The sequence below is a fragment of the Globicephala melas genome, chromosome 3 (genome assembly GCF_963455315.2).
Source record: "Globicephala melas chromosome 3, mGloMel1.2, whole genome shotgun sequence".
NCBI classification, from domain to species: domain Eukaryota; kingdom Metazoa; phylum Chordata; class Mammalia; order Artiodactyla; family Delphinidae; genus Globicephala; species Globicephala melas.
The window spans coordinates 34,604,907-34,615,845 of NC_083316.1; positions in this window are offsets into that span (position 1 = coordinate 34,604,907).

Sequence of the window (10,939 nt, forward strand, 5' to 3'; positions counted from 1 at the left end):
TTAATCAGTGTCAAGATCATTAAGTAAATGGTTTATGGAAAACTGGCCATTGGTTAATTGTTAAAAGAAAACCTCACACATTATTTTTTAATCACAAGGGGAAAATTTTATCTGTACAGTGGAGGGGAAAACAAAATAAGTTAGTATTGGAATCAGTCAATCATAGTGTCATTAATGTTTGTTAATCAGATATTGTGTGCCAGATATAAAGCCACATGAAGTACACACCAAGACCTATGAATTATTCTAGGCAAAAATATTTAAATTGGGTTTATTAAGCCTCTAATATAATGTGCAATTTATAAGAAATGCAGGATAGAGACTGACAAGTTAAGTGGTAGCATAGCAAAGAAACCAGAAAAATCCAGGGATATTCTACAATAGGTAATTGACCTTGTTCTTTAAAAAGTCATGATTGTGAAAAAGAGATTATAATCTATTACAAGAAACTTAAGGGACATAAAAACCAGATGAAAGTTTGATCCTATGTTTGATATTTGAATGGACAAACCATCTGTGTGTGATATTTTTGGATCAAATGGGGAATTTTGAATATAGTATTAGAAGAGATAAAAGGTACTGAAAGAGAAAGTAGAGATTACTTACTGAAAAAAGTAGGTTGAGGAAGAGTATGTACAATACGATTTTATATTGATATGTAACTACAAAGGTGTGTATGTGTGTGTGTGTGTGTGTGTGTGTGTGTGTGTGTGTGTGTGTGTGTGTAAAGACCTGGAAATATAGGCGTTAATTAGTAATGATGGTCTCTGGTGGTGAAGGATTGATTTAATTATGCTTTTCTAATTTTCTACAATGCACATGTGCTACTTGTCTAATAATAATTTTTAACTAAGTTATACTTAACATACAATGTTATATTAGTTTCAGGTGTACAGTATAGTGATTCAATATTTTTATACATTATGAAATAATCACCCCAATAAATCCAGTTACCATCCATCACTACACATGTAATAATAATTTTTGAAAAACACAAGCTAGATAATAAAAAGTTACTCAGTGTAATAGATCAGTATTTTTTAACCAATTAATTTTAATGGAGTGTATTTCCTAGTAAAAATTAAGACATAAAAGATAAGTATTTTCTGTCTAATAATAATTGTGTGCATGACTAGCATCTTACATGCTAGATAATCTTCTTGGAAATAATGATTACCTTGATTATTATTAAAAAGACCACTCTATAGGCTCATAAGTCATCTAGTGTCTTCCCTCTTGATTATGTGCATTTTAATGATTTTAAAATAGGTAGAACATGTCTTTCTCTATCCTTCTAGCAATTTATAGTTTTGGTTCCGTCATTTTCATCCCTGTTATATTTAGTTTATTAAAGCAGAAATAAATTGATTAAAATAACTTATGAAGAGTTTGCAGATAGCTGTCTATAATTATGAATAGAGTTTTATGCTCCCATTTACTTCATTTTACATATATATGTTTTAAAAAATGCACCTCTTCTTTCTCCCACTGACTCTTGAAAGCCTGGATTAGGCTTTTGTTGATTGATATAATCATAAAACAATTATCAGACAATTTTAGTTCATTATTCACTTTTTATTCATAAAAGTGAAGAAATAAGGTTTTTTGCCCTCAAGGAGATCCCAATCCAGAAGGGAAAAGAAGAAAAAAAGTGCTATATGGATCTATAAACAAAATAATTTCCAAAGCAATAGAATTTCATTTATTTTCTTCAGCAAAATATAAGTATTTATTAGGTTCCAGGTTCTGTACTAGAAATTGGGCTTCAGAAATAAAAAATACAGTTTCTTCCTTTGAATTGCCAATAGTCTAAGATAGACTAATAAACAGATAAACAGACTGATCACAATCAGTATGATTAGTAGCACTTAATCAGTGGTTCTCAAATAAGGGAGTATTTTGCCCCGCAGAGGACACTTGGCAATGTCTGAAGACATCTTTGATTGTCACTTCTGGGGTGTGTGTGCTACTGGCACCTGGTAGGTAGAGGCCAAGGATACTACTAATCATCCTACAATGCACAGGACAGCCCTGCACAACAGAGTTATTAGGTCAAAAATGTCAATAGTGCTGCTCTTGAGAAACCCTACACTAATCATTGAGTGTTTTTGGCTTATGTAAGAGAATTGTCTAACCCAGTGAAGGTAAGTAGGGGAGAAGGACGTGGAATGCTTTTATGGAGCCTGCCGCTGAAGTTTGAAGGACAAGTAGAGGTAACCAGGCAGAGGACACCAGATATGTCACCAGGGGTATGTGAAGAGAGCTATGGGAACATGCAAGAAGGAAAGTGTAATTTGGGGGGATGATGAGGAGTGGGCATGCATAGACAACTGTCAAAGAAGGCTTCTCGGGGATGAGCTATGTCTAAAAGGATGACTAGGAGGTTGTCATGTGGACATAGGTATATGGGGGATAGTGTTGGAAAAGTTCTTGAATTTCAGTTTCAGATTGAGGTTTGTAATTCTACCAAGAGTCATTTTGAGAAGTGGTATAAAATAGTCCTATAAAATAACAACAAAAAAACTCTGCATATGACAATAGTAATTCATTTGCATCATAAGGGGTCATCATATTTTAAAGATTATATATTTAAGAAAATAATAGAACTCAGTTGCAATGATGAATATATGAGAATATTCATTGCAGCTTTAGCTTCCAAATATTTGGGAATTTTCCAGATATATTTAAAAAAATTGATTTCTAGTTTAATTCTATTATGATCTAAAGACATACTTTTAATAATTTCTATTCTTTAAAATTGGGCAAAGTTTGTTTTATGGCCAAGAACACTGTCTATCTTGTTGAATGTTCCACATGCACTTGAAAGAAATGCTTACTCAGCTGTTGTATGGAGTGTTCCATAAATGTAAATAATATGATATTATAGTGACATATTCGTTGATAATGTTGCTTATGTCTCCTGTATCTTTACTGATTTCCTGTCTTTTGTCTAGCAATTACTGAGAGAGGAATGTTGAAGTGTCAAACTGTAATTGTGGATTTATCTATTTCTCTTTTTAGCACTAGCAGTTTTTGTTTTGTGTATTTTGAGGTTTTGTTGTTAGGGATGTACACATTTAGAATTCTTAGGTCTTCTTGGAGAATTGACCCATTTATTCTTATCTAATTTTTCTTTTAAACATTGATAATATTCCTTGTTCTGAAGTAACTTTGTGTGATATTATTAAAGCCACCCAAGCTTTCTTTTGTTGGTGTTTGCATGGTATATCTTTTTTCATCATTTTACTTCTAAACCTATCTATGCTTTTATATTAAGGAGATTTCTTATAAATAGCATGTACTTTTTAAAACTCCAGTCTGGCAATCTCTGTTTTTAATTGGCACATTTAGATCATTCGCATTTTGTCAATGTTGATGTGGTTGAATTAAATTCTACAATCTTGCTTTCTATTGTTCCATCTGTTCTTCATTTCTTTCATCCTCTTTTTCTGCCTTCTTTTTGGTTAACTGAACATTTTTCTTATGATTCCATTTTATCTTCACTATTAACTTATTATTAATACTTCTTAAAAATTTTTTTAATAGTTGCCCTAGGGTTTATGATGTGTATCTTCAGTTAATCAGTCTGCCTTATATAATATTCTTGTTCATGTGTAGATTTTGTTTTTTTCATTATAGAGCACTGACTTTGAGTGTGTGCTCATGCTTACAACTAATTACATTATTAAAAATTCTGAAATCTATACTCCTTTGTTTATGTCTAGCAAATGCTCAACAACTGCCTATCAGGAAAAAAAAAGTCCTAATCTCTAGTGTTTGATAATTTCTGTGACTTAACCTCTCCAACTATGGCCTGTTTCTAGCTATTATTGTGACATCACTGAATATGGAATTAGGAAGAAATGAGACAATTTTTGCACTGAGCCAGTGCAAGCTGGCTCCAATCCACACTTCTGAGCCCATAAGGTCCCCTGGTGTTGCTAAGACATGTCCTTGGTTCTTGGTTACTATTTATATTTCTAGGGCCTAAAACTTTAAATTCTCAGACCTACAAATTTAAATTCCAATATCCAAGGAGTCTGTAACTACATTTCATCCTCTTGTAAGTTCTCGTATTACTAAAGAGTTCAGGTTCATTAAATATGATCATATCCCCTTCATAGAATTTCTTTCTACCTTCAAAAATACTCACCAATGGCTCCCATATACCTATTTGTATTAACTATGTCTGAAATCAATCTAAAGACAAGACAAAACAAGGAGATGCATCAGGCCATTCTGTTTGTGCCAGCTACTCAGGAGTTGGCTGCCCTAGTGTTGGGGCTTACAGCAGACTTAATTTGGGGAAAGGATCTGGGAGGGTTAGAGAGCAGGTTTGCATGTTTTCTTACCAAAAGATTGTGAATCATTGGATTGATATAGGTTAGCCCGAAGGTCCGTGTTTTGAAGACCTAAAAATAGCTGCCTTGGTGCTCACTCATAACCAGCTACTGACTCTCCCAGTGGAAGTCAAGTGGTGACTATGGCCTAACAAGATGAGATCTTACTTACAATAGAATTGGGGAAATGAAACAAATGTTGAACATTTCGAACCTCCTGGGAGGGTCTGCTATGAGACAGTCTTAAGAGTATTTCAATTCCAATGTCTTTATAGAAGGCAGAATCTGAGCCACTCATGATAATGTTAAAATAAAGATTTTGGGGGAGGAGGTGGGTATGTGTTGAATAGAGAAATTACAGAAGCTCAACACTTTTGACTGAAACTCAATGCTAGGAGACTGGGAAGTGTCATAAAGAGACTACAGTATATACTCAGGAAAACATTTTGAATGATTCTGAATTTTACTGCATAAACACATAGGTTAATACTTTCTTGTGTTATCATTTCTCCACATTCCAGGATGAAAATAGTAAAAAAGGGTTGAAAGAAGCTTGAATCTAATTTCTCATTTCTTAACTCCCTTTTCTTTAATTTCTGCATAACACACCATCACCAATATATCAACATTCTTCTAAAGGAGGAAATTGGAATATAAAACACATCTTTATGATAAATAAAAGCATATAGGCAGGAGTTGTAAATCATTTAAATTTCCTTTGGGATAGTGATTCCAAAACATTACTTAGTGAACTGCAATTGCTATTAATCACCTTTATAGCCGAGAAATTCAGATTTTTCCCCAAGTGTATGCATTTCTTTTTCTATGAATTAAAGAATATTTACTTAGATTTATCCTAATAATAACATATTAAATACATGAGAACCATTTTGTTACACTATAGCTACATCCATGTTTTTTTGTTGTTGTTTCTTTTTAAATCATGTGTTTTTTTCTAAGATAAAAGGAGTACAAACTCATTATTGAAAAAATTGGAAAATGTAGATAATACTTATAAATAAAACAGAAAAATCAACCATAAACCCAACACTCAGAGAGAACCTGTCAATATTCACAGAATTTCATCTACATATTTTTAAGCACATATTTTAAAAAATTGGAATTATACTATATATACAGTTTCAAATACTAACATTTCCACCAAGAATATATGAGAGCCTTTTCCTATCCTATCAAATATTTTGACTCTATAATTTCCATTTGCTGAATCATATTGGATGCTTCATAATGTAAAGCTTCATAATGCAATGATGTTTCAAGTATTCCATCAATATAGTTCCCTTTTCTATAATTTCAAAATCCAAACATTTTATCTTTTATCTTCTAATCTGCTAAACTTTGGTTCATGGTAGGAAAAATTAGCTCTGGATGATTGCACTCACTTCCTCTTTCTTGTCCAGCTTTCTTCTGGGCATGAAAACCCCAAGTGGGAAATGTTCCTAAGCTGTAAAAACTTCTGGAAAAACTTCTGTCCTAAAGAGGTATTTTGCATCTTTCCTTTTCACTATCAATGTGTGACTTCAGTCTAATTTTCTCCAAGTTGTGTTCTCTTCAATAGATTCTCTATCTACCCTTCTTCTCAATTCCTCTTACCATGATTATAGACCAGTCTTCATAATTTCCTGCCTGGATTGAACAGCAAAATTCTCCTGACTGATTTCCATGCATCCAGTTTCACTCTTTCCTAAACTCTTTCCCAGACTTCCACCTTTGTGATTTTTTTATCATCAAATCAGAGTATGTCATTACCCTACTAAATATTCTAAATGCCTCCCATTGCCTGCAAAAAGATAGTTTGGCAAGACATGTAATTTCCTTCACAATCTAGTACTAACACATCTCTGTATTTATTTATTAATTTATTCAACAGAGCTTACAAGATTATATTTGATACATGAAAGTTTTCATATAGTAGGAATAAATCTTTGTGGATGTTGCCAATGATGACGATGGGTGCAACATTGAAAGAAATGGTCCTGGGAGGCAAAGGCAAGCAAAGCTAGTAATAAAAAAGCAGCAACATCAAAAGCTATCCTTCAGTTTATTTACTGGAGTTTCTACAATTACTAAAGGATGATACATATTTAAAGTAAAGTTTAAAGAATGACAAGAGAAAAATTCTAGGCTTAATGGGTATTGCAAAGGAAGGAAATAGGCTTAATGTTATGAGCTATACAGGAGAGAGGTTAAGAGTGCTCTTGAGAAAGTCAGCCTGGATTATAATTTTGGCTTTTCTACTTACTAACTTGGGAGAATTACCTGACTTCTTTGTAATTTGGTTTCTTTGGCCAAATGGATAATAGTAGTGTATTCCTTATAAACTTGTTGAGAGAACTTAGTTGATTTAAGTAAAGGGCTCGGCAAAGTAAGCTTTTAATGAAACTTAGCTATCATTATTATTATTATTATTAACCATATTTATCTAAAAAGAGAAAATAGAGCCTTTTGCTAACTAGGTATAAGAGAGTTAGATGACATAAACCATCGGCTGCTCTGTAGTTTACAGGAAAGCTCCAACTATTAAAAAAACAAATAGGAAAAATAAATATGTTGCCACCTGATTCTTAGTGGAACTTTTCGTTTCCTCCATCCCCTACTCACTTATTTCAAATGTTCTATTTAAAATTTCTGACTCTTTCTTTAAGACTAAAAGGCTACACATTTGATTCATAACATATATTTCAAACTCAGCATTCAGTTATGGTAGTAATAATCCTTGAAATTATAACTTTTTTGGGTTAAATTTAGAAAGCATTGCACAAGGTTGTACGAGAACAGTCCCCAATCCTGAGAAAATTTTAGCACATGTTCAGGTTAAGCTGTGATATAAAAGCCCTAATTTAACTTGAAATGATTTTCTTGTCCTAGTGTCAATTTCTTTTACCTCTTGGCTCCATTGCTTAGCATAACCACCCAAAGCAAGGTTTACTCTTTTTGACTAAGAGCATAAAAAAGCTATTGGCAGAAACTAACATGCCATTGTAAAGCAATTATACTCCAATAAAGATGTTAAAAAAAAAAAAAGCTATTGGCTGTAAGATTGCTTTCATTTAGGGGGATGTGTATGTGGAATGGGGGAGAGAAAAAGGAAGATATAAAAAAAAGGAAGGACAGTCATTTTCAGGGAGTTTACTTGAGTTATTTTAAGGACAAATGTAGCCTACTATTCATTTTCTTTCATCATTCTGTAATAAAATTGAACTTTGATGAGCTTAGGTCCAGGGAACAAAATGTGATGCTACCACTTGTAATGATGTATTAAATTCATAGGGTTCTACAATGGAATGATCCCTTTCTCAGAACTGTGTTTGTTTGGGATGTTTGTGTGAACTTTTTGAACTCTACTCTTTTACTCAAGTAACCCTAGGCAAGATAGTACCCAGACCCGATGTTATTAACTCTCAGAAGGCATAACACCACAAAAATGCAAATGTTCTAAATACAAGGTGGAGGTTTTTGAATTCTTAAGTACTTCTGTTATTGATTTTCTCAAGCAAGAAAATAATATAGCTTTTGGGTGGACAAAATAATAAAATTCTAATATTTATGTAAATTGTTTTGATATATTTTTTCATTGCTCTTTGCCTTAATATGGAGATGCTACAGTCTTCCTGCTGTTTATAGGGAAAAAAGTCTCCCAGTTTAAATCCATTTAGCTTTAATTCCTGAGTTTAGTTTCATGCAAATAAATGCTATATTCTCTCTAAAAATAAATGAAACAACACACAGGAGTCTGTTTATGAATACAGTGTAATCTAAGAATGAGCAGTGTTTTTATAGAAAAACCAGACCTTTATGACTGCAATCTAAAAGGGAAGCAATTAGGCTGTTTTTTATTAGGGATTAGTACATCATGTTAGTTTAGAAAGCTTTTTTAAAAATAAAATGGAAATCATAAATATCAGCTCCATCTCAAAACAAAGCAACCATTACTTCTCCCAACCTCACTTTGTTTGCGGCACATCACAGATTCCTTGAATTACCAATGATAGCCTGACCCCTCCTGACCTGGGGTGTCGAGTAACTTTTTCAAAGGATTTTACCAAATATCTGTCTATGTATGCTTACGTATATTCATTTTTCTTGTTGTTGTTGGAGGGTCCTTATATTTCTGAGTCCAGTTTAGGCACTGAAATACTATAGAAATGAAAAACTACACATGTGTGTGAGTAAGTTCCTTGTAAGGACTATTTTTGTAGAGAAATAACCTTAAACCTTTTTGACATTTATACAAACCTGAGTGACATTTCATTATAATGTCTTTTGCAGCATCCGTGGATTGAAAATATGGTATATGCAACATTCAGATAAACTAATGAAATATTTGCTTATGTGCAACTTTACCATCTCCATTTAAAAAAATGAACCATGTTTCTGTCAGAAGATTTTCATGAGTCATCGTGCAACTCCCTCTCACTTCTCCTGGGTCTGATAGAAAATTAGCTTCTTTGATAGGCCACATCATGGGACAGCACTGTGAGAGGGGCAAAAGGGAAATTAGGGAACTTCTTGTGTGTTAGTTTATCATATAACATAGCTATATTACTGTCTTTGCATGTTCATTTGGCATCAAGTCCTTCAGGGTGTGGGGAGGAGGGGGTGGGGATTGAGGAAGAGACAGTGACGACTGATGTGCAGGAGGATGTAAGTCATGTGCGCTAACTTTTTTTCCTTTCTTTCTCCTCCTCATTTAATTACCACTTGTCCTATTGCTCAGGCCAAAAATCTTGGAAACAACCTTGAGTACTCTCTTTATCTCACTCCCACTACTGATTTCTTAGAAATCAATTGGTTCTAGTTTTAAAACATATTTTTCCAACAGACAAAAAAAAAAAAAAGATATAAGACATCTGAACAGATCTTAACTACTAAACAGAGTGTAGAACACTGAACCAAAAATGACAGAATTTATCTTCCATCTAATGCACATGAATGTTTAACAAAATAGACCATGTGATGCATCATAAAGTAAGTTGAACACATTTGAAAGCATTGAAATCTTTCATTGTATTCCCTGACCACAGTGGGATTAAGTTAAATGATTTAAGAAAGTAAACAATGAAGCCACTATGATGCCAGCATTGAGCACAATACTAGTGAACCTGTTGAATCTCCTTCATGCCAAAGAATTTTCAGTTTGCATTATCAGGGCTTGTGACTTAGAGAGATATTATCATTGGCTATCCTTAATAAGAAGTGCTTATGAGGGCTTCCCTGGTGGCGCAGTGGTTGAGAGTCTGCCTGCCGATGCAGGGGACACGGGTTCGTGCCCCGGTCCGGGAAGATCCCACATGCCGCGGAGCGGCTGGGCCCGTGAGCCATGGCCGCTGAGCCTGCGCGTCCGGAGCCTATGCTCCGCAACGAGAGAGGCCACAACAGTGAGAGGCGCGCGTACCGCAAAAAAAAAAAAAAAAAAAAAAAAAGTGCTTATGAAAAAATAGATTCAAATGTCAGCAGTGAAGAAATAGCTTAAGAGGCTGACTGATTTTTGTGTAAATAAACATGTTAGATATGATTAGTGTAATTAAATTTGGAGTGATATTTTAAAGCCAAAATAACTATTCAAAATTTAGCTCAGAACCCAGCATTCTAAATTCCCTTAAGACCTTACTTAGTAAGCTGCTATAGAGACAAATGGGAGGACATTAGGTTGCTAGGTGATTACTGTAATTTAGATAATTTTCTTTAAAGCGCTCTTTGCATACATAAAACTATATTTACCTTGGGAGCATATTGTAACCTGACCCAATTAAACAATTTGAAGATCACAACCAGTTAAAACAACAGCAGGAGTCAGGTGCTTTGTTGCCCTGTGTTATTTCTTTATTGTATTTCTTGAATTGCTCAAGTCAGAGATGTCTACTTAGTGATGATTTACTAATTCTAGAAGTATCTCTCCAAAATACCTTCCCATTACCTCCTTTGTCAGCACTTGCTCTTCATTCATCCTAGCTTAAACATTCCACCTTTGATTCAGACTAAAGATTACTATAAAAATGCACATACCCAGGAAGCTTATTTATTAGCTTCGTGACTCCTCAGTCTTGGCAATCTAGGCTTTAGCATCAATTTCTTCAAGACTAGGGGAGAGGAAATATGGCAGGGACAGAATGTGTTTGCCTGGCAGGTGCACAACTGCTCCAAAGGGACCTACTAGGTTACAGTAGTTATGTCTGAAGTGGGATTTAGATCTGGGCTAGCATTGTGATTCCTTCCTTTACTTGGTGCAGCAGTACCATCATCATAAAAGTGTACTTAAATTTTTAAGGTATTACTAAATAATTTTAAATATTACACAGTTAAGTGGCTAATTTCAGTGATCCTCCCTTGACCTTCCCACTCCTTCTGTGATTGCATTTCTCAGATTCTGTATGTCCGAGGTACCAAATCTATCCCTTTGGCATGCTGTCTGGTTTTGAAGGTTAACACCTGGTTTGGAATGTTAAAACCTGGAATACTGTCCTAAGGGAATTTTGACACATACCATTCATTAATTCACTCAAAGAAGTTTACAGTGTGGTAGGCAGTCTGACAGACATTGGGAATATATAGAATAGAGATTTCAAGTTCACTGCTTT